Consider the following 21,155-nt stretch of genomic DNA (forward strand, 5'->3'; position numbering starts at 1 on the left):
GTGCTTCCAGGCGCCGTCATGCTTTCTGGCACAGTCACGCTTTCCGGCAATAAACCAAACTCCGGGCTGAGGCCTAACAGGCACCGGCTGCTGCGGTGAACGGGGGCGTCGATGCGCGGAAGTCTTTCTTGACCAGATGCGGGGCTGTTGTCAGGCGTCCCGAACATGTACCCAGCTCCTCCACCAGTGTCACAATGCAGAAACAGCAGCAGTCGAATCCAGGAAACTCACTTTAATTGTACCAGAGCACTGGCAAACTGATCGGAAGAGAACCTCGTCTTCTTCTCTCGCTGCGCGTGTTCTTCGTTGTTCTCTTGGCGCTGCTTATTCAATGTGGCAATATTGTGCGCATACAGAAATATCTAAGACCATGGTTGGGCATGGTGGCCGGCAGTCTCACTCACATAAAGCTAAATATTTGGGTGGGTTCGAATCACACCTACGGGGAATTACCTCTTCTACTCTAATTTTTCTTCACCTCGCAGCTCATAGATTTTGTTTAAATATAAGAATTATTGTAGCCAATGTTTTTCTCTGGCCCCACCCACATTCGGCTCTTTCTTCATATGATTTGGCTTTCAAAAACACCAAAATCGCAACATGCCTGTGTTCGTGTTCATGCTGGCGAGACTGACGTTCGACACCTCGAAGCTTTTATTGTCAAATTATTTGGAATTTCGTTGTAATCTTTTTGTTAAGCTAAACAAAATAGCGAACGTTGTGAATTTATTCAAAGGCAATGTATTGAACTTGTAGCCCCGCCGCGGTGGACTAGTGGCTAAGGTACTCAGCTAATGACCCGCAGGTCGCGGGTTCAAATCCCGACAGCGGCGGCTGCATTTCTGATGGAGGCGGAAATGTTGTAGGCCTATGTGCTCAGATTTGGGTGCACGTTCTTTTAAAGAACCCCAGGTGGTCGAAATTTCCGGAGCTCTCCACTACGATCTCATAATTATATGGTGGTTTTGGGACGTTAAACCCCACATATCAATCTATCAATATTGAACTTGTAATGTGTTGCTAACATCGAAGACGCAGCTGCCGATTCTAGGTCATGATGGCACATTCATACCGGAACGAAATGGGGGCCGAAATGCGAGTACACCCGCGCATTTCGATTTACCAACAGATTAAAGAACCCTTACATGTCACTCAGAATTGATGTGGAGTACCACCGTGAAGTGTGGTGCATAAGAATATTGTACAAAACAAGAATTAAGCTTATTTTTTTTTTATTATGACAACTTCTATGAGCTGCTTGCTGTTGGCGTTACGTTCCGGCCTATGCGCTTGTAGCCGAGCTCTCTCTCTCTCTATCCCTCTCTCACACACACAAACGCGCACGCGTTTACTTGTTGAATTTTTCTATTAGTTTGTAGCTTTATCTTGACCTATTCAGCATCATGCCTGATTGTAATTTGCTTTTGCGAATCATCCTGGCAGACGCTAAACAATCACGATGTTGGGCAAATAGGATATCGGGGCAATAGGCCAATGTTATGACAGGCAATGCATGTACTCTGCCTGCAAGGGACGATCATCGGCGAGCCCTCCAAACGCGGTCCGCGTCTTGTGTACGCCACATCGGCGTCGGACAAGGAGCGCGTGCACGAACCGGGGGTTATAAAAGGAGCGTTGCATGTGCGCTGCGTGTTCTCTTTGTAGCCTTCGTTACGGCCAGTCGTGTTTCGTGCAAAGGCAGTCCATTGAACACTTGTAAATATGTAAATAAATCGCGTGTTTTTGGTTCTCAAAAGCCTCGCAAGGGTTCTTCCTTCCCCCGACGCTTGGGTGTCCGCCTGTAGCCCCTTCCTCGACCACATCAACTGGTTAGCAGCCGCGGGATTCGGTTGGATTGAGTGGGGTTCTTTCCTGGTACCGATGCTGGTGAGTGCTCACTTTCCGTAGAGATTCTACCAGGTGTTTTGGATAGATGGTGATGTTTATCTGAATAGGTGGATTGGTGGGCGAAACCGGATTTAGTGCTCTTGTGCAAAGACAGGGGATTGTTGTGGCGACGATACGTAGGAACCACATTTCATACAGGCGATCAAGGATTCCGGAGCGGATGAGGAGAGGTTTTTGTGATTGTTGGGAGCACATACAGGCCAGGCGTAAGGAAGCCGAAGAACGAGAACGGCTAGTGTTAGAGAGAGACCGCCAGGCGTAAAGAGAAAGCTGCAGCTCATGAAAGGAAAATGGAACGTTTGAGGCTTGAGCTTCAGATTGTCCTGGCGAAACGTGCCTGGGGCCAGGGTACAGTAAATGCGGAGATTCGTGATAGACCTGGCATGCGAAACACTGAGAGCGGAATCGAGCTAGCTGGTCAGAATAGCGTTTATAGCAAGTCAGAGACATGGGTGACCTAAAATCAGGATGACTCGATCGTAGAAAAAGGTTTTGCTCGCCTTGGGGCAGATGCGATTTATTCGACCGAGCAGCGAAAGAATGTCGAGGCATTCGTGAAATAAAAAACTATGCAGTCGGAGACGCTGCTGCCAGTTTACAGGGATGGGGACAGGCAGGATAGCCATAATGAAACGTTGAGTTATGTGCAATGCAGCGATAAATGTGCACAAAGTGACATAGGAGGCGATAAATTTCAAGAGCCCAGTTTTTTTCAGTGGGGATGAAGCTGCTGGATTTTCACTAGTGCCTCTAGTGGCAGAGTGCACCTCATCGCAGATGTTACATCTTGAGGTGGATAAGGGCGTTCACATGCAGCTGGGGGACGTTCAGACACTCCCGTCTGCTTGAGACCAGAGCGTAATCTTTCAGTTTCGATCACCTGGTTTTTGGCCCGTGGATAAAGCATCCATGAAGCTGTCCGACGTTTTTGAGCGGATCGCCAAACGCGTGCCTAAAAGAACGCCCTTCATAAAAGGTTTTGTGTAGGGTCGTTTGAGTTTGTTAAAAGATTCGTTTGGGATCCTACTACTTGAGCGTAAAGTTCACTTGGTCACCACCATAGTATAGGCTTCCGTTGTAAAAAAAAAAGATTAAGAAAGGGGCAATGCAGAATATTACACTTGCTTGATCTCGGGAAAGCTAAGGGTTCGCAGCATTGGTGTTGGATTTGAGTGCACCACTTTCCGCTTAAGCTATTTAAAGTCCCGCTACTCTGACTGTCCCCACAGCTGAGCAAGGAGGACTAGACGAACCAGACTGTGGACTGCGGCCTTTCTGCCGGGCTTCGTGTCATGGTCGAGCAGGGAACAGCCAGGCAGCGGGGACCGGTCCGCGGCAGCTGTGGAGCTGCATGTTGGAACCCAGCGGGTGTTGGTGTGCTCTGGATTGTGGCGACGCCGAAATACGCTTGTTGTGCGACCTGCTCTGTGCTTTGTGTGTGTTGCGGTCGACAACCGTTGCGACGTGTACGGACAATCGCAACGGACCACATACAAGGGCCACTTCAGGGAGCAGCGGTACTGCATGCCCATACGTGACCTCTTCGGGCGGGGGACGGGCTGTTATGACTGGCAATGCATGGACTCTGCTTGTAAGAGACGATCATTGGCCAGCCCCCCAAACGCAGTCCTCGTCTTCCGGGAACGCGAGAGGTGTCCGCGTGTGCCACATGGAACGTGCATCGGCGTCGCTGAGACGTCGATGCGTGTTCCATGTGGCGCAGTCGGCGTCGGACAAGGAGCGTGTGCACGAACCTGGGGTTATAAAATCAGCGTCGCGTGTGCGCTGCGCGCGCTCTCTCTCTCTCTGGCTTTCGTTAGGGCCTGTCGCGGTTCGCGTGAAGGCGTGTCTCGATGTCTAGTCTATTTAACACCAGTAAATATGTCATTAAATTGTGTGTTTTTGAATCTCTAAAAACCTAGCAAGGGTTCTTCCTTCCTAGGCGCTTGGGTCTCCGCGTGTAGCCCCCTCCTCGGCCACATCAGTATTCAGCGACCACCACAGGTTGGCAAAACTTGCGGAGCTCAGTCAGACTCACCCATGAAATATATTTTGCGCTTATGGCTCACTCGGACTCAGACTCACCAAATTTTTTTGGAGCCGGACTCGCTCAGACTTAAACTCGCAGCTCGATCTGAGTCCGAGTGAGTCGACTAATGAACCCGTAGCCTAGAATTAGGTCTTGCGTCCATGCTGTCAATGCTTTTTAACGCCAGTATTTCAAGTAATCAGAGCTCGTCTAAGCGCTTTTTGATATAATACCCTAGAATACGAGTTATGAGGGCCCGAAGACACATAAGATACAAGTGACAACGTGAGATATATGTATCAAGAATTACCCTAGAAGAGTTGGTCGTGGGAGGGGGGGGGGGGGGACTCCGCTGCGTGATTTGTGCCTCTGATCAATAAATATCAAAAGGGGTGCATGAACAACACTCCTTTGGAATTCGTGTGAGTAGACGTGAGTATAAATGTGAATCCTGGTAAGGCTGAAGTAATGCTGAAGATGAGGAGATAGTTGTCCACCACCGCCATTTTTTTTTGCTTGTCCATCTTATTCTTACTGCGTCACGCATAACTTGTGCGTATACCACTTTCCCCTTCAAGTATGAAACAACCTCCCAAACAAATAGTTTTATCACCCAACCACTAACGGACGAGAAATCTTAGTGAATTCCACGCCTATGCTGCATCAACACTTGGTGTATTGCTCCAGCCGATATGACAACTTGCTTCGCCCCTTCATCTTAGAGCCTCCTACAACATCTTTCGGCCCTCATTTTAGAAGCGCTCCTCAATGCCCTAGATAAACCCGATATTGGTGCACAGGGCGTAATCTCTCTTCTTTTGGCGCATTCATCGCGTTGTTGGCGCAAATCGCGTTGTTGTACGTCCAGAGCATCGGCTCATAAGAAAGAAAAGTAACAGTTTCATCCAAAAAGCGAATCCCTGGTAGAGATATCAATGAATTCAAGAGGATTGGAAAGTCCAGTAGTTTTTTCTGCCTAGCATATCACAGTAAACGTTCGCGTACTAATTAAATTAACGAGCATAATGTATGCGGGAACGTGCAAACACAAACGAATCACACTCGATGACCCAGAATACTGAGCTTTCACAAAGCTGGTGTGGTTACCAGAGTTAAAAAAGAAGAGCAAATGCATTGAATCGCTTTGCGCTTCCTTAAGATAACGCGAGCTGCAGTATTAGGCGGGTGAAGATCCATGGTAGACCGGCTAAGGCAGTCCCGCAAGGCAACCCCTCGGCCCGCTAAACCCTATTGGAACCACCGCAGATTAATTGGAAGATAGAGTATGCACTTCGTTTTTTATGAAGTGTGAAACGCTGAAGGCGCCACCTTTTATGACTTTATCCTCCGAAAGGCAGGGACAAAAGACAGATGATGCAGACGCTATATTTTTACCGGTTCCACAGCACACACCACGCGTGGCTAGATAGCTGCTCGCTTGAAGTGTTCTATTTCCTATTTCAACAATAATTTGTAAACTGACTTTGGGTACAACCCCTCGAACCAACAGAAGACACCACAACATCAAGCAGGCCAGCAGATAGTCGAAAGAATCCTTGTAGAATGAACATTTTATGTACAGCGATTTCGATTCGGTAGACAGTTGTCATGAAATACTTCAGATGTTAAGGTGACTGAGTTATTAGATCAATGAGGACTCCTTCTCTGTAGCTTGCACTGTAGAGATGGGTATTCTTGCCTGTTATTCGTAAGATGTTCTAGAAGGTTGTTGTAGTTTCTCTGCCTCTTTTCGTCTGGTTCTGGCAATAGACATATGTTTTTTTTTCTTATATAAAATGAAAGCCCACTTCATAATATAAGTGCACCAATTATTACATGTGCTGACCGAAACAGAAAAAAATAAAACGAAAGGACTAAAGTCTGAGAGACCGACTAAAGAAAAAATAAAGAAAGTTTGAGTTTTAACAAGTAAAGAAAAAGGCACGATTTCGCCGCAAGGGCGAAGCAATGAACGTGACGGCAACAAATTGGAATGTCACGCGAAGAACGGCGAACACATTGAAACGTGCAGTGCTGTTCTCGAACAGAAAGGCCACATGAAACATACGCACAGATATACGCAGGACGAGTGCCTACTAAGAAGTGTCACAGTTGCTACTTCACTGTGTTCGAACAGCGCGCTCCTTTCGTAAACGGGGCCTCTTCAACGAGCGAAGTGACTATCGTGCGCTTTGTGATTTCAATGCAGCTTTCTGGTGAAAGTCCCCGACGTACAAACCGCCGCAATCACGAGATAGGGCACGCGCGTACGGGCGACCTTTCCCCTGCAGGGCACGCGTGAGGGATGAGCTCATGCACTCATGGCCCGAGCGGGACGCCGAGCTTGCCCTTCGCACCATCTCGTTGGTAATGCAGAAAACATGCTGATACCCCCCCCCCCCCCCATCGAGATCGGCGTAGCGCCAGTGGTAAATTGTATATAAATAGCTCGCTGTTAATAGGTTGAAGGACGGGTGATTTCGTGACCGAGTGGTTAAAGCAACACGTTGCGGAGCAAGAGGTCACCTGTTTTATTCCGTGCCGTGGAAAATATTTTGCTGACTTGTTTCTTTTTTGTGGCCTATCTATCTATCTATCTATCTATCTATCTATCTATCTATCTATCTATCTATCTATCTATCTATCTATCTATCTATCTATCTATCTCGGTCTCTCTCTCTCTTTGTATATATATATATATATATATATATATATATATATATATATATATATATATATATATATATATATATATATATATATATATATATATATATAGCTCAGATGGTACAGCATCGAACACATTATTCCAATGTCGTAGGTTCGGTCCTTGCCCACGGTAAGTTATCTTTTCAGCCATTTTAATTTCTTTAAATTCACACATCAAATACCTCATATAATACCCGCTATACTTTCCTTGGCATGCCTGTCTTTTATATCTCATTAACATTGTCTGTAACAATAAAAAACGAGCCCTGATGTGTACACTCCTTTTCTTCATTCATAGCGAAGGTCTCGTTCTGGCAGACTCAGTGCCTTGAGGTATAGTATACAAGGGTGATTCCACGTGAAATCGACACGGGTCCAAAAGTTGATATTTTAGATTTCATTGAGTATTTTATATTTCGTGCGCCTCTCGCCAGGTAGCCTGAAAGTCAACTTCGTTTTATTATTAACGGCATAACTTACGAGAAAAAAAAATATCAAACTTCACCAACACGGAGGCACCAATTTCGTCACCTGTCATTTTCGAAAATTGCAGATGCTATAAAAAGACAAATATTTTTGTTTCAAGGAAGATATTTTTTACCTGAAATGCATGTCTAATGAAGAATGAATTCATACGGTTTCGATTTTGTAGACCTTAAGAAAATAGCTTTTAAAAATGTCTAATTTTGCGACAGTTTAAAATATGTTACGTATTCCCCATTTTTTTTTCTCCGAAAGTAATGCAAGCAGTGTTTTCAAACTTGACACGTTTTAAGGATATAGTGTGTTCATTAGGTACATAAATAATTGCTGCCGCAGGGCAAATGTAAATTTTATATATTGCCTCAAAGTTCTCATATTGGCAAAAGTGTACTCCACTGAAATTTGAATAATAAAAAAAAAGCCATCTTCAATTTTTCTTAAAATCTCGTAAATAGACAACCGAAGCCCATCATACCGTAATATAGAAAAATATGTTCCATTATTTTGTTTTTAGCGACAATATTCGTGGTACAAATCAGAGCTTTTCGAGAAGGCGCTGATAAGTTGAGAAATCTAGAAATCAGAACGGAAAAGCGGCAATGAGCTTCAAACGCGAGTAAACGTGACCGCATTTGGTGAACAAAGGCTGTTTTAGCAGATAGGAGTAACTATTTTGAACACGATATTCTACAGTATCTGAATTCACTCTTATACGTAGAGCACTGAGACTTCTAATATGTGGTGCCTCTCCATTACTGACACACAGATGGAGCTGCTGTGACGGCCATGTGTTTGCAACACGTTGGGTAAGAGCATTGAATGTTGAATGAGTTGATAAACGATTCATAACAAATTTTTATCATTTGGGGCACGAAGACTACCGCATTAGACTGAAGAACACGCTTTAGGGCAAGTTGTCATCCGTCGTCTGCTCTACAGATGAATTGCTGTGCGCCGCATCTCGGAGGCGATGCTTTAGATCATATGGTTCAAAGTAGGGACAAAGATTACGCCTCCCGTAATTTTATCTACAAAAACACTGTGAAATTCATTTTAACGTACTATACTTCAGTTTTGCATTCTCACTGCGGATACTTGCGCACGCTGTTTTACGTTTGCTCTCATTAAAGGTGAGAGACATAGGAACAGGCGACAGATAGATCACTTTCGTGCTGCTGGTTTCACGCATAGTTGCATTGCCTAGTAATTTGAGCCTCATGGAGCGTGGCGACGGCTGACCACTTCAGCCGGGATAGAGTTTTTTGTTCAGATTACCTCATGTTGCATAAAAAGAAAATACCTTAGCAAAGAAACTTCTGCAAGGTCGAAGACATCGGCCTGTTTGCCCTCCAGAAGCTTTTGCCGAAAGCTGCCCCCCATTCACATAACAACGACGACGTCTGCCAGAACTGCTTCAGACGCCTCAGAGATATGCTGTCTCTGTCTAATGGCTTCTCAGCTGAAACAGCTGATGAGTTTTTGCCGGAAGAAGAAAAAGGCAGAAGTCAAGAGTGGTGCGTAAACACGCCTGAAGCATTGTCACATATGCGACCGGAGAAGCTGCACGCGCAAAATAGCAAAGTTCATGCAGAGCCAAGACAACTTAGCAGCAATTCTACAGTAACCGTGAAATGTCACCGTAACGTGTGTAACCGCAGCTTTCAACCATCAAATCTAAAATGCAGTGTGTGTGCCCAGTGGTTTAAGAACTTCAAGCAAGCCTATGAAGCGTGTTCTTCGTATAGAGAGCGCATGCGTTTGTTGACACTGTTGCCGAGCGATATAGAGCGCCGAAAACTCCCGCTTATACCAAACTTGTCAGCTTACATGATATACAGATCCCGACGTTGGCACGCAAAACACGGGATATGGTTAGCACCAAATGCGGTAAAAAAGACACGGCTGAACCCAATGGACGTCCAGGCAGCTATGGCTTACTACTCCAAAGATGAGTATAGCTGCTCTCGGCAGAGTCCCAACAAAAAAGATGTAGTATGTATCTGTTATCAATGACGGAAAAAGGGAGCTTGTTTCGAAAAGGCTTATGAACCGTTCGGTGCGAGAGGCTTACCGTCTCTTTAGAGAAGCTAATCCGAACACGTCTATTGAGCTCTCAAAGTTTTATACACTGAGGCCGAAGTGGGTTCTTCTTGCACCACACCAAGAAGTGTGCCTTTGTATATACTGTGCTAATGCCACGGAGTGTGTTTCTGCCCTACAAGAAGTCACCGATGGTGCTTACATGCCGGACTTCTTGAAAAAACTATGTCTTTGCACCTCCCCTACAAGTGATGGTTTTTTAGGCCATTGTGACTATTGTGCTAAGGAGGACACTCTGACAGCCACATGATTAGGAATTCCTGAAGATATTGAGGTAGCCTATGCAGTATGGGAAAATGGCGATCTAGTAATAAAAACTGCCCAGGCAAGTGCTTTTCTGCGAGAGCTACTTCCTACCGTCAGCATGAAACGCCTTAACAGACAGTCTGTGTCGAGGTCTCTGTAAACGCTCGTGACAAATGAGATTACGGACATAAGAGTGAACGCCAGAAAGAATTTACTGGCTGTGGACGTTTCGCACGCAAGTGCGTTGGGCGTTCTGCGCAGTGTAACTGACTTGGACGGCAACCAGGTGCGCTCTCATGTTCCCTTGGGATGTGATGTAGTAACCGGCGTGATCTACGACATAGATGTAGCTATTTCCAATAATGACTTACAATTTCTTGTCAAGTCAACAACTGATACTCCAATTGTTGATGTCACCCGGCTAGGCAAGTCTCGCTGTGTGAAGATTGCGTCTAAGAGCACATCACTCCCCTCTCATGTGAAGGTGGGGTACTTCAGACATGCTGTGCGGCCTTTCATTCCAAAGCCTCTCCCGTGCCGTAAATGCATGAAACTTGGACATGTGAGCCGCGTCTGCGAGAATTCGGTGGTATGCCACCGCTGCGCCGAGCACCATGAAGCGGATAAGTGCGTCGCAACTTTCAAGAAATGCTCTAATTGCAATGGATCCCATGAAGCCACATCGAAGGACTGCCCACGGATTCAGAAGGAAATTGCCATCTTGAAGGAGATGGTGCACGATCACTCATCTCATCGAGAAGCCGCAGCTAAAGTCAGAAGGCGTCGTTCACGTCGACGTCGGTCTTCGAAGACGCCCGCTACCTCCTCGACACGTTTGCCAGATCCCTCATCAGTACCACATCCTTTGCCTCCCAGACACATGCCATGGGAAAGGCTGTAAAGGACAAAGCCAGTGAGCATACCCTAACGGCGACAGAGTGGCCTGCACTTCAAAGGGAAGCAGCATCAAGCGAACCGAAGGAGTTTCATGACGGCCAGTCCGCGATCCTGGTTCGAGACCTTTCCAACCAAGACAGGCAAGTGACTACAATCGTGCAATCATTAATTGCCACGATTCGCACACTACTGAGCAGCATACAATCTCCGTCTGCTAAGAGTGCACTGCAAATACTGGATCCACTGAATCCAGTTCTTGCTAACTTCGTATAAGCACAATGGCTCAACAAAATCTCATCTTCCGCACTGAAGTTAAAAGTGCGTCGATTTTTCAGTGGAATGCCAGAGGCATGAAGTCCCGCATCTCGGACTTTCGCCAATTTGTTCGGGCCAATCAATTCCCTATATTTGTCATATGTGAACCAAACGTATCAACGCCTTATAGATTGTCTGGTTATGAAGCTTTTTGTTCAGCCGCTTGCGAAGAACGAAGCAAAGTAATTGTTTACATTCGCACAGACTTGACTTATCTTTCGCACCCAATAAGTTCAAATGACGACAATCAGTACGTGTGTCTTCGTGTAAAGAAGAATGCAGTTTCGTTCACGCTTATTGGTGGATATATATCTCCGTCATCGCGATTTGACTGCGACAGATTAAAAGACATCCTAATGAGGACCGATGGGCCTTGGATCATCACCGGTGACTTCAACGCCCATCACATGCTTTGGGGGAGCACTAGGATGAATGCCAGGAACCGGAACATTGTTACATTCGCTTCCGATTACGACCTTTCCATCATGAACGATGGTACGCCCACATATCTGCGGGGTCTCCCGTATGGCAGTTGCCTTGACCTGACATTGGTGTCACAGTGCTTCTCTCCCAAAGTTAAGTGGTTTTTCGATATTGAGACTTATGGGAGTGATCACATACCCACCTACGTGACGATCGACGGTATCATAAAGATTTCTCTTCCGGTGTTGCAATTGGTACTGACTGGTCGATGTTTACATCACGTTTTGAGAACGCTTGCCAAGAAGGCCTCACCTGCAGCCTGGAAAATACCATAGCGGAAGCTATGCAAGCGTCCAAATGTAAATTACCATTTTCGTCTAAAATAACACAGTTTGACATCGAACTGGAAAATTTACGAGCTATACGAAGGCGTGCTGAACGACGATACAGACTCACAAGATCAATTTACGATCTGAGGGAAGCAAGGCGGCTCCAGAAAAAGATTCAACGACACATTTACAAGCTGGAGAGCGAACGCTGAAAAGCATTCTGCGAATCTCTAGACCCTCATAAACCGCTGTCATATATCTGGAGAACAGTTCGTGGTCTTCGCTCCTCTCCACAACAACGGCACCCTTTTAAAGCTTTGGCACTCCATCATAGAAAAACAGAACTCGAGGTGGCTGAAGAATTTTGCACGAGAGTTGCCGGGAATATTATGAACGAGAGCATCGACGCCGTGATCGTTCCTGAGACGCGATTACCAGAAATGGACATTCCATTCACCACTGAAGAACTGGAAGGTGCGTTAGTCGCTTGTAAGCGCATGTCATCGCCAGGTCCTGATGGTATTACTTATAGTGCGTTGGGACACCTTGGACAAAAAGCCAGAAAAGAACTTTTAACATGCTTCAACAACTCCTGGCTCAGCGGCAGTGTTCCCCGAGAATGGAAAATAAGTCGATTAATACCACTTTTGAAATCGGGAAAATCATCATTGGACTTGACAGCGTATCGCCCTATTGCCCTCGCAAGCTGCCTCGGAAAAGTGATGGAAAGAATGGTTCTATTTCATCTCGAGTGGTACTTAGAACGGTACACCAAATACCCTTCTTGCATGGCAGGCTTTCGTCGGGGCCGCTCCTCTATTGACTGTGTCCTTGACTTATCGACATTTGTTCAACAAGAAAAAAGTTACAAGCGCATATCAGTGGCACTCTTTCTTGACGTGAAGGATGCATATGATAATGTAGCTCACGATGCCATCCTCACTTCTCTCGCAGCAGTGGGCATTGGTGGACGAATGTTTCAATGGATAAAAGATTATATAACTGGCAGGGGTTTCTTTGTACAAACATATGAGGGTACAACTGCTGAACAATACACCTACTACGGAGTACCTCAGGGAGGTGTTTTAAGTCCCACATTGTTCAATGTTGCCCTCATTGGTCTGGTGAAGGTTCTGCCAAAGTCGGTGTGCCTATCCATATACGCCGATGATATTTGCCTCTGGAGTGCTGCAGTTACTCGCCCTCAGGTGCGTGCACGAATACAGCGGGCAGCAACCCTCACAACAGCCTATTATCAGAAACAAGGCCTAAATATATCAACTGTGAAGTGCGAGTTGATGGCGTTTACACGCAAACCAATGACGCCATACCCTGTTTACATCAGTGGGCAGAGTGTCAAATATGCACGGACGCATCGTTTCCTGGGCATAATAATCGACAGAAGTCTTTCGTGGAGCCCACATTGTGCCTACTTGAAGAAGAGACTGCTATCTATTGTGCATATAATGAAATTCATGTGCGGGAAAGCATGGGGAACTTCTGTGGCCTCCATGCTACAGCTGTACAGGGCCCTATTTCTTGGTCTATTGCGCTACAGCTTGCCGGTACTGACTAACACTTGCAAATTGAATACTCATTCATTGGAGAGTTTGCAGGGTCAGGCACTGCGTATCTGCCTAGGACTGCCCCGATGTGCTTCTACTTATGCCACAATCATGCTTGCCAGAGACCATCCAGTCAGGACATATAGAGTTGTGGATTGCCTCAGAGCGCACATTCGACTTGCTAGCCGTGTCCCCGACCACCACTTGGCCCTTCTATTTTCCGGAAGACCACGTGCTACGTTTTCAGACGTCATAGCGAAGCACCTAAACAGCATTCCATCAGGATATACGCCAGCTGCGAGAATTGCATGTCCTTTGTGGTGCCTCGACCAGCCGCAATACGTCTAGAAATTCCGGGAATCAAAAAGAAAAGCAATCACTCCAGAGTAGCATTCAAGCAAGCAACACTGCTATTTTTACGTGAGTTATACTTAGACGGAACGCAGATATACACTGATGGGTCCATCTCGTCCAGCAGCTCATCAGGTGCCGCTGTAATTCCGGCTGCAGCAATGACTATAAAGTTTAAGTTGTCGCATATGACTACATCTACGGCATCAGAGCTTGCTGCTATAAGGGCTGCTTTACCATATCTCGTTCAAGATGGTCCAGGAAAATGGGTCATATTCTGTGATTCGAAGGCAGCGCGTCAGAGTTTGCAGTCTGCCATGCGTAGGAGGAGTCATGACCAATTGGTACAAGAAATAAGACATTGCCATCTCGAAGCTCTAGCACGAGGGCATGATATTATAAATCAATGGCTGCCTGGACATATCGGTATTACCGGAAATCAATTAGCCGATGATGCAGCCCACTCAGCCCATGAAGAAACCCGTGTAGTCCCGATTCCTATATCAAGGAATGATGCAGCAAGACAACTTTACCTGCTGGCTCGAGATCTCACACGCACGTTTTGGTCGTCTACCAGCTTCCAAAGGTGTCAATTTTATGAACTGGATCCTTCGCTCAAGCTAAAGCTACCATCACAACTTTCCCGCTCCGATGCGACACTGTTATACCGCCTTTGGTTGGGTGTTGCATTTACAAAGGTGTACTCCTTTCGCATTGGTATGACAGACACTCCTACATGCGACTACTGCGGAGCTGAAGAGACCATCGAACACGTCCTGTGCAGCTGCGCTTGCTACGACACACAGCGATGCCAGCTCCGGATGGTTTTGAATCAACTTGACCGCGGACCATTTTGTGTGCAGAAGATACTAGGACCTTGGGCATCTGCCTCAGTTGCGCAGAAAGCAACTAAAGCACTGCTACTTTACCTAAAATCAACAAACCTGAGCGACCGCCTGTAGACTGTGTGTGCTCCCCGAGTGTGCTCGTGATTGTGTGTACCTTCTCATCTTTCTGCAACCTCTTTTCTCCCCTTTATCCCTTCCCCAGTGCAGGGTAGCAAACCGGATGTGCGTCTGGTTAACCTCCCTGCCTTTCCTTGCATCTTTATCTCTCTCTCTCTAAGTCTATGGTTCGCGAAGTGGATTACCCATGATTACATAAAATACATTCAAGAATCAGCAATGTGCCAGGTGAAAGAGAACCAAGAAAAAGAATCTTGCATTTTTCACTCTGATTTCGCTGAAAATTGGACAGCCATTTTACCGAATAAGATACAGTCGTATCACTGGCACAAAATACAGGTGTCTATATTCACGTGTGTCGTCACAAGGAAGCAATCAATTCAAAGTTTTGCCGTCATCAGTGATGACACATGCCATGATGCTGCACATGCCTGTTTTGCTCTTCTAATAATCCACAACTATATGAAGTGTAATGATGAATGTAGGGGGTCATGCAAATCTCGGCAAACACATTGTCAGTGCTAAGCACGAGACGCTAGGTTTGGACAGTCGCTGATTTCGCTAGCTAGGCCTACGCTCCTACCTGGTCTCGGATAACAGTTTTGACTGTCTCCGTTCTTTATTATAATTGGTGGCGGTGCGGGGTCTCCTTGCAACCCTGGAGTTGCGAAGCCGGACTCTACCTGCTGTCATGACCACTGCATCTGCCACAATCCCTCCTCCTATGGCTTCCCAGGCCATCGTGTGCTCCGGAGCGGTCCGTCAGCGGGATCCTCCCATATTCAGCGGCACTGACGATCACGACGTCGACAACTGGCTGGCTACTTACGAACTCGTGAGTGTCTTGAACAAATGGGACGAAGCCATGAGACTGGCCACTGTCGGCATTTACCTCAGTGGCATTGCCTACTTATGGCTTCGGAACCATGAGACCGACGTTCCCACCTGGACAGCATTGAAGGCAAAGTTCAGCGAAGTCTTTGGTCGTCCTTCTGTCCGCAAACTTCGTGCGGAGCAGCGCCTTCAGTCGAGATCTCAACTGCCTGGTGAGAACTTTACAAGTTACATAGAAGACGTCATTGACTTGTGCAAACGCGTCGATGTGAACATGACAAAGGTGGACCGCATCAAGCATATTTTTAAGGGTATGGACGAGGACGCTTTCCAGATGCTCATTTCAAAAAGACCTGCTACTGTCGCCCAAGTTACCGAGCTCTGCCAAAGCTATGATGAGCTCCGCCGGCAACGTCTCGTCACCCGCCGTGCTGTCCCACATCAGGAATCGATGTCCGGCTTAACTCCCTCGCAAGACCCCGTCCTCCTCTCGCCGATCAAAGATTTTGTGCGCGAAGAAGTTGCCCGCCAACTCTCGCTCATCTCTGGCCTACCGGAGCGCAGTGCACCGCTTAGCCCTACTCTACGGACTATTATACGAGATCAAGTGTCTGAGGTCCTTCCTCCGCAGCTGGTGCCACCACTCAATGTACCATTGACGTACGCCGAAGCAGCAGCACGACCACGACCACAGACGTTCCAAGCGCCGCCTCCACTGCCTGCTCTTGTTTATGCCGCCCAGCCGCCACGACCTCCAGTTCGCCGAGTCCCTAATCCATGGCGCACTGCCGACAACCGACCGATCTGCTTTTCGTGTGGTCTACCTGGGCACGTCGCACGTCTGTGCGGCCGCCGCTCACTCCACTCACGTGAAAACCTACGTCCATATGAGAACGATTACACGTACACTCAATACACCCCAGACCCTGAATTGTACGCTCCTCGACCAAGCCACCGACCAGCTCCTGATCGCCGATCTCCTTTTCCACGTCGACGCTCGCTCTCCCCGATGCGCCCGATGCGTCGCCGAGGCCGCGAAATCGTACATGTGGATCGCCTCAAACCATATCACGAACCACTTGTCCTCACGACACCTTAGAACACTTACTTGGCACCATCTTCAGCGAGGGGGAAATATGTAATGATGAATGTAGTGGGTCATGCAAATCTCGGCAAACACATTGTCAGTGCTAAGCACGAGACGCTCGGCCCGGACTGTCGCTGATTTCGCTAGCTAGGCCTATGCTCCTACCTGGCCTTGGATAACAGTTTTGACTGTCTCCGTTCTTTATTATAGCAGGAACAACTTAAGCCTGACACGCATGCTACTTATGTTTCTGATTGTGCATGCAGTCACTTCAAAAACAAGTACCAGTTGTTCGAGTTATGTAAGAAAGATCATATCAACAAAGTGAATTTTTTCGGCCACAGGACATGGCAAGAACTCTTGTGACGGCGTTGGTGGCCTACTAAAGTATCAGGCTACGCTCTACAACCTCAGAGCGGCAAGCTCAGCGGTGATTATGTCAGCATCCCAAATGATGGCGCAAATCAGTGCGAAGCTCAAGAATGTCAAGCTGCTGTGTGCAAATGCAGACGAGCTAGAAACATTCCGTCAGTTTAAAAAGAGCCAGTGGAAATCGTCGCCACATGTTCCAGGCACACGTTCTTGGCATGTTTGGCTAAGCACATCTGAGGGCACTGATCATGGTCGTGTTTTGTTAGCGTCACGTACTGCTAAATGTGGTCTGCAAAAGATGCAGCCATTTTGAGCGCATCTCTTGTTTCACGCAGTCACCACCAAAATACCAGTGAGGGTACTTCAAGCGCATATGTTTTTTTCTAGCGAGACCCAACACTTGCGTTGGAACATTTTCATGTTTGAGTTTATCTGCAAATATAGACAGATGTTTTGCAACTGAGCTACAGTGTCGAAGATTTCCTCCATTAGAGCTGTGTTATCAGGAGCATAAATGCGCCTTCAAGGGTACGTATTTGTCACAGTGCTAAAACAGCCTTTCTTTACCAAATGCGGTCACGTTTACTCGCGTTTGAAGCTCATTGCTGCTTTTCCGTTCCGATTTCTAGATTTCTCAACTTATCAGCGCATTCTCGAAAAGCTTTGATTTTTACCACGAATATTGTCGCTAAAAACAAAATAATGCAACATGTTTTTCTATATTACTGTATGATGGGCTTCGGTTGTCTATTTACGAGATTTTAAGAAAAATAGAAGATGGGGTTTTTTATTATTCAAATTTCAGTGGAGTACACTTTTGCCAATATGAGAACTTTGAGGCAATATATAAAATTTACATTTGCCCTGCGGCAGCAATAACTTATATACCTAATGAACACACTATATCCTTAAAACGTGTCAAGTTTGAAAACGCTGCTTGCATTACTTTCGGAGAAAAAAAAAAGGGGAATACGTAACTCATTTTAAACTGTCGCAAAATTAGACATTTTTAAAAGCTATCTTCTTAAGGTCTACAAAATCGAAACCGTATGAATTCATTCATTAGACATGCATTTCAGGTAAAAAATATCTTCCTTGAAACAAAAATATTTGTCTTTTTATAGCATCTGCAATTTTCGAAAATGACAGGTGACGAAATTGGTGCCTCCGTGTTGGTGAAGTTTGATATTTTTTCTCGTAAGTTATGCCGTTAATAATAAAACGAAGTTGACTTTCAGGCTACCTGGCGAGAGGCGCACGAAATATAAAATACTCAATGAAATCTAAAATATCAACTTTTGGACCCGTGTCGATCTCTCGTGGAATCACCCACAAGGAATTATTGGTCGGCTGTCAGCTCGTAATAAGATGGCGTGCTCCGCGATGCCGAAAATAGGTAGAAAAAGTGTTCCACACTCGCCGTCATGTCTACAGGATGTGCTGACTGAGGCTCCCACATTTAATGCACATACATGACCACTGAAGTGGACGGGGGGATAGCCGCCGTGGTAGCTCTGTTGGTAGAGCATCGAATGCGTCATTCAAAAGTCACAGGTTCGGTCCCTGGCCATGGCAAGTTATCTTTTCATCCTCTTTTGTTTCCTAAAATATACATTACGAATACCTCATATAACATCCCCTCTACAATACTTGGCATGATTGTCTGTTAAATCTCATTAATATCGTGTCTAACAAAGCCAAACGGGCCCTTAATTGTACACTTCATGCATTCACACACACACACACACACACACACACACACACAACCATATATATATATATATATATATATATATATATATATATATATATATATATATATATATATATATATATATATATATATATATATGTGTGTGTGTGTGTGTGTGTGTGTGTGTGTGTGTGTGTGTGTGTGTGTGTGTGTGTGTGTGTGTAAGACATGATGGCCATGGCGTAGGCAAAATGGCAAAAATTAACTGAGCGTTTATATATATAATTGCTATCGCAATGAATATGAATGTTCCGGTGTTAAGCGCTAAATGCGCGTTTAGACGGTAGCAAATCATGTGCTGCTTGTATGTGTGGTGAGCTATTGGCCGCTAGATCGAACAGAGTCGGCACATAGCGCTGAGCAGAAGAAACCTCGCAGTGTGGGTCGCTCCTTGCGTCGTCTGTCAGTCACAGCATGCCCGCATGAGTGCGTACGTCAGGCACATTTTCAAAAGGCAGCTTATCATGTCGCATGTGCACTGTGTCGAATGCTTGTACGTCTGTCTACACAATATACACTAGCACTTCGCCTTTAAATATCTGTATGCAGTCTAATGAGTGAGTGCGTGCACGTGTCAGTATGGCGAAAGGTGTAATGGTCGTACTCTACACACCATGAAATCATTTCAGTCTGGGAGTCACTGTGTCATACAAGCCCATCACATTGTGCATTTGCCGTCGTCCTAAACAAAAGAAGTACTAAATTATGAGATGTGAGTGCAGAGTTTTAGCGACACCGTCTTGATTTCGAAATCTATGCGATACCGCAAAGCATGAACGAGCGTCTGCATGCATAGGCCGTTTATTGGTAAAAAAGACCTCAAGCCTATACGTATTCATATAAACATCTGCTAATCACGCACAGACTTCCTGTTTTTTGTAGCCGTAAGAGAAGCGAACACATAATTGCCTCTGTAGCCCAACACTATTTACAGTGCGTCTATATGTACAATACAAGTTAACCACGTGCGTACAAATAAAGGAAGAAAAAAAAATCTAGCATCGCCTACAGAACACGACTGTGACCGAAGGCTAGAGGCTCATGAATAGGCAGACTGCACTTCTCTCGCACATACATACCAAGAACGTTAGCCCGGCTTCGTAGATCAGTTTGGCAGCGGAGGCCGTATATAGTGAACTACCACTTGTATATACGAACGTCTTTTTTACGAATATTTCAGAATAAGGAACTTTTGCCAAAACATTCTGTTGATTTCCTACGCATTCTGTTCATTCTATGCAAATATTTTTCAGTTAAACGAACTTCTGAGTAATGAATATTGCACTTGAAAGAACTTTATTTGCGGCCTGGGGCTCATTTTTTAGATTAATTCAATGAAGTTTGGCGCTCTGCTTCACTGGCGTAGATGATGCACTCTGCCTCCATGTCGCCCATCCATCAGCGGCGGTGCAAAATCGCATGTGCACGTCGAGGAACAACAGCCGAGCGGGAGACGAAAACGATCCACGTGTGCTTAAGTAGCAGCGCCGAGCTAAAAGATTTGAAAATTGTTTCCATTCTTTGTCCGAAACCAAAAGAAGAATAGTGTGACGAAGAAGTGTTTATGGCCGAGGCCGGTTCAAATCCGGTGCCTTTAGCCGAGGCTGTATGGATATATTGAAAGTTTCGAGACTTCGTGTCACTGCAAGAAGCACAGCCAGAGGCAGTGCACAGTAAAGTGTACTTTCTATGACAACATTGTCTCTTCTCGTGCTTTCAAGTCGTCAGTACAAATAAAAATTGCATTTTTTTTTCAAAATTTATTCAAATCCACACGTTTGATTTGATTTCTGCAGTGCTCTCTGCTGTTCCGTATTCTAGTGAATATTCACGTTAAAGAACCCGAGGTGGTCAAAATTTCTGAAGCCCTCCATTACGGCGTCTCTCATAATCATATGGTGATTTTGGGACGTAAAACCCCACAAATAAATCAATTCTAGTGAATATTCAATTTAGGGAACTTTCAGTTAAGGGAATTGTTTCCTTGGGCCCATTGAAGTTATCTCAAGTGAGAGTTCGCTGCGTCTCCATTAGGCTGGAGACAAAGCGCTTTATTCGCCGACAATCCACTCAAACCACCAACAGTGAAGCGACGCTGCGCACTTTTTGTGTACGCGCCACCGACCGCTTATCAACACAAACGCGCCGACGGTTTGCTGCCACCTATAGCCTCATCTCACCGCAAATGATGGTGTCGTAAGTTTATATGCGTATTCACCATGCTGAATTGTTTATAATAGAGATGGGAAGACATTCACACCACTGACATGGTCACGGTTTTCATATATCTGCCGTGTTATATATATATATATATATATATATATATATATATATATATATATAATATCTGAATCGTTCAGTAGAACAGACAACCCACTGTCAAATATAGGATATAGGTATGTGAAAATTCTGCGTCGAAGAATGCTATTTCTCCACTCCAAGTCATTGAATAACGATGCCACACTTGAATGAAGTTCAGGGGTCCGAATCGCTCAAGAAACGAGCTTCAGAAGACACCTTTGAAAAGTAAATCCAGTTCGGATCACATTACGAATAAGAGAAACGAGCCGTGTTTCTGATAATGCCAGGAGGCCGTCGCGGGGCTCGTACGCATCACAACAGTTCAGATGTTGTGGTGAGGAAAGTGTGCTTTCCGGACGCGTTTTGTTACGAAAAAGAGCCAACGAAAGAGGAGAGAAAAAGAAAAGCAGGAGCTTCGGTTATATTCTACGCATACATAAAAAATAAGCTCTACCAACTGTTGATAAATAAGAATGCCGCTTTCTCAT

The sequence above is a fragment of the Rhipicephalus microplus genome, chromosome X (genome assembly GCF_043290135.1).
Source record: "Rhipicephalus microplus isolate Deutch F79 chromosome X, USDA_Rmic, whole genome shotgun sequence".
Classification (NCBI taxonomy): Eukaryota; Metazoa; Arthropoda; class Arachnida; order Ixodida; family Ixodidae; genus Rhipicephalus; species Rhipicephalus microplus.